Source organism: Odocoileus virginianus, chromosome 7, assembly GCF_023699985.2.
Source record: "Odocoileus virginianus isolate 20LAN1187 ecotype Illinois chromosome 7, Ovbor_1.2, whole genome shotgun sequence".
Classification (NCBI taxonomy): domain Eukaryota; kingdom Metazoa; phylum Chordata; class Mammalia; order Artiodactyla; family Cervidae; genus Odocoileus; species Odocoileus virginianus.
Window position 1 is genome coordinate 33,495,607 of NC_069680.1, and position 4,077 is coordinate 33,499,683.

The following is a 4,077-nucleotide window of genomic DNA, read 5'->3' on the forward strand; positions in this document are numbered from 1 at the left end:
GAGGGGATGGACAGGGCTGAGAGAGGAGGTGCTTCCTGCAACAGCGCTGCCTCCGCTCAGCCTGGCTGAGGCGGTGGGGCACGCATGGCTGAGACAGAGTGGTTTGGTGAAGTGCTGGGGCTGGGGCTTGTGAGGAGAGTGGAGGCCCTGCACCAGGTTGAGAGAGAGATGTCTGAAACTTCTGGACAATTGCAGTAATTCCCCCGGGCCCCAGGAAACACCTACAGACATGGGATTCCTGTGCCCACCTTCAGAGGGATTTGGAACGAGCGGCTTCAAGCCCACACACTAGAACTCAGCTGCAGCTTTCTCCCCAGCTAGGTGCTGACCAGGACACACCTGCTGGGCCAGGAGACACCTGCCGAGGGGACAGCTGCCGAGGGGACGCCTGCCGAGGGGACAGCTGCCGAGGGGACGCCTGCCGAGGGGACAGCTGCCGAGGGGATGCCTGCCGAGGGGATGCCTGCCGAGGGGGCAGCTCCAGAGGGGAAAGCTGCTGAGGGGACAGCTGCTGGGCTAGGAGGTACCAGCTCCTTGCTGGCAGCAGGCTCTGACCATGTCTGGGTTTTTGCCTGTGTTGGATTTTCAAGCCTTGTTTCCCCAGCTTCCTGTAGATGTGTGTCCAAAGTGTGTGTCCCCACAGGCTTCTCTGAGCAGCGGTGTCCTGCTCAAGGGCCAAGAGCTGAGGGCAGGTGGTCCCCCCGCCCAGCTCGGCAGCCTGTGCAGCCTGGGGCGGCTGCTTATCAATTGCCTCTTCTCTGACCTGCTGCACCCGAGGGAATGTTTTTCTTCTGAGTTCTGTTTCTGAGAAAAGTTTGTGTTCCTCAGACAGCTGGGGAATCCTTCGGAATCCCCTTGGTGCCCAATCAACTCACAGCTGATGAGCATTCCGGTCCAGAATAACGGGAGAAGTTTTTGGAGCTGCGCGCTAAGGGGCTGCCTGCCCTGGGGTGTCATTAAAAAGAAGGCAGGTGGGACTCTGGGGGCTGAAGGCCCGGGGTTAGCAGGTGGGGGGCCTTCTGGCTCATTAGCCCTAGGCGACACGCCAGTATGTCACGCTGAGGACGGTGAGGATCTTCCCAGTTAACAGTGACAGGTCATCCTTCCAGGGTTCAGCTCGGAGGAGACAATTAATTTCAAACAAGCAATTGCCTCCCAGGCGGGCAATGTCCCTCCTGAGAGAGAGGGTGTCTGCTGGGAGGCAGGGCCGCGGGAGGGGAAGGTTGAGGGAAAGGACTGTCTCCTCCTCCCGCCTCCAAGGCCACGGGACTGAGGCATGGAGAGTGTCCAGGCCTTGGCGGCCACCTGCTCTCCCGGTCCCCATGGAATCCCACTGCGGAGTCCTTCTGGCGGGTCTGCTGGCGGCCCCAGGGCACACCCAGGAGGAAGCCAGCTGACCTCAGTGTGTGCAGGTCACACTTCTTCCACCTGTACACACCGGACCAAGGACCTGATGAGGCTGGAGCCCCAGATCCCGACGCCTCATTCCCCTGGGGGTCCCCCAGGGCAACCACAATGTCCACCACCTAGCAGATTCATTTTGCCTTTTTTTTCTTTCCATTTTTATATAAGTGGGATCACACAGAATGTGGTCTTTTGTGCCTGGCTTTTCCCCTTGAGGTAACGTGTGTGAGACTCTCCCGCAGTGATGTGTGGTTGTTGTTCGCTAGTCCTCACTGCTGGTTGTCCTCCACTGCACAGACAGACCACGGTTCATCCACTCAGTCATTGAGGTTGTCTCCGTCTTTCGGTTCTTATAGATTATGCTGCTCTGATAATTCTTATAATGTCTTTGGGAAGAAGACTCATGCAGTTCTGTTGGGCGTGTATGCGGGAGTGAACCTGCCGGGTCCCAGATCAGTGTGTGTCTGCCTTCACAGAGCACCATCTTCCCCGGTGAGTGCCTCAGTGTTCAGTCCCTTCAGGGGTGCAGGCATGTCCTGCATCCTCGCTGACAAGCAGTACTGTCTGTCTTCATTTTGACCAACGTGGAGGGAGTGTATCATACTGCGGTTTCATTTTGCATCTTCCTGATGACTAAGGAAGTGGGTCTGTCTGCTTGCTTGTTCACCATGGATATAAGTCAGACCTCCCTTGATCTTGGGTTCAGGAGAGCAGAACACAGCTTTCTGTTCATTCCCAGTGGCCCAAAGGATGGCACTGGGGCAGTCCTACTGATGTTCATTTCAGCATTGACCTGGTCTGAGGGTCGCCTTGGAGACGGTGGACCAGTCATGTCCTCAGTACGCTCCCCCAGCCTCTCCATTTGAAACACATGTGCTCGGCTAACAAGCTCCTTTCAAAGCAGATGTGTCTGTACGGCCATAGTATTGCTGTGAGCAGGTGATGCCTTACGCCAGCAGTCTCTGCTCGTGGGACCACGTGAGGCAACACCGCCATTGCCAGGAGCTGGGGTGGGGTCTTGCTCCCCCTCCCAGTGGCTCCGCGACCGTGCTCAGTCCCCGTGTGGGTGTGACCAGGCCACCCCCGAAGCACCGTGCGCTTGGCGTGCTGGCCTCCTGGCAGGATGAGGCAGGGGTAGAGCCTCCTTGCAGGGGAGCCTCACGGCTGCACCACCGGCACAGCAGCAACCCTGGCCTAAGCCTCGGTCCACCGCCTCCTCGCACAGGAATGAAAGGACGCGGCCCGGCCGCAGGGAGGCGGCCGGGCGGGAGGCACGGTCCCTGTGGGGAAGGAGGTAGTGCAACGGGTAGACACGTGTTATTTTTTCCTCTTTGAAAGTTAGTTAATTTTTAGTTGAAGTATAGTTGATTTACACTTCAAGTGTACAACAAAGGGATTCAGTTATACATATGTATGCGTATATACATTCTTTTTCAGGTCGTTTCCCATTACAGGTTATTACAAGACATTGGATATAGTTCCCTGTGCCATACAGTAGGTCCTTGTTATTTGTTTTATTTATAGTAGTGGGTGTATGTTAATCCCAAACTTAATTTATCCCTCAGCCTTGCTTCCCCTTCGGTAACCATGAATTTATTTTCCATGTCTGTGGGTCTATTTCTGTTTTATAAATATGTTCATTTGTATCATTTTTTAGACTCCACATATAAGTGATATCATATGATATTTGTCTTTTCTCTGTCTGACTTATTTCACTTAGTGTGGTGATCCCTAGGTCTATCCATGTTGCTGCAGATGACATTATTTTGTCTTTATGCCCAAGCAGTATTCCATTGTATACATGAACCATATCTTCTTCATCCAGTCATCTGTCAGTGGGTGTTTGGGTTTCCATGTCTTGGCTACTGTGAATAGTGCTGCTGTGAACACTAGGGTGTAATTGTCTGTTTTTGTTTCAGATATATACTCAGGAGTGGAATTTCTGGATCATATGGTAGTTTTATTTTTAATTTTTTGAGGAAATGCAATACATTTTCCAACAGTGGCTATCATTTGCAAAATATTTTTCTAGGTTGTCTTTTCATTTACTTGATGGTTTTCTTTGCTATGCATACAATGGACTATTATTCATCCTTAGAAGAGAAATAAACCTGCTGTATGTGACGACATGGATGAGCCTGGACGACATCATGCTTAGTGAAGTCAGCTGGGCACAGAGGGCAGAGCCTGCATGGTCCCATTCACTCGAGGCATCAGCAGCAGCCTGACTCACAGCAGCAGAGCGGAATGGAGGTGCCAGGAGCTCGGGAGGGAAGAGGCGTCTGTGTCGACGGCTGTAAAGTCTCTGTCGCGCGAGTGAGTGAGTGCTGGAGCCCTGCTGGACACAAGGTGCTCGTAGTCAGCAACACTGTATTTGCACCTGCATTTCCAACAAGGGGAGAACGAGGTGGTGATGTGGCCTGGGCTGGCCCCCGCTCCCAAACTGCACGGTTCCTGAGAGAGGGCAGGAACCTCCCCCCTGCCCCGCCCACCCAGAGCCAGGTCCTTGTCCAGCTAATGGGCAAGTGTATCTGGCTCTGTCCTAGGCGCACGGTACTGGGTGTGCACACAGGAGTGGGAGACACAGACCCTGTCCACTTGAAGCACACAGGCCAAGCGTTTCTCAGGAGTTGATCCATGGTTAAAAATAAAACCTGGACTTAGTTGCCAGTA

At 53.6% G+C, this 4,077-nt stretch overlaps 1 long non-coding RNA gene across 5 annotated transcripts; it reads left to right on the forward strand.

The window, feature by feature from the left end:
* LOC110128960 (uncharacterized) lies at window positions 1–4,077 on the forward strand. 5 transcript variants are annotated; one of them, XR_011488566.1, is made up of 5 exons: window positions 1–194; window positions 318–523; window positions 829–971; window positions 1,761–1,896; window positions 3,503–3,941. It is a non-coding gene; the product is annotated as an uncharacterized lncRNA (long non-coding RNA). The 5 variants fall into 5 exon arrangements; XR_002311324.2 differs by lacking the exon at window positions 1–194 and adding an exon at window positions 3,951–4,077 and having other exon boundaries at window positions 285–523; window positions 3,503–3,724; XR_002311326.2 differs by lacking the exon at window positions 1–194 and adding an exon at window positions 3,951–4,077 and having other exon boundaries at window positions 285–523; window positions 3,503–3,720.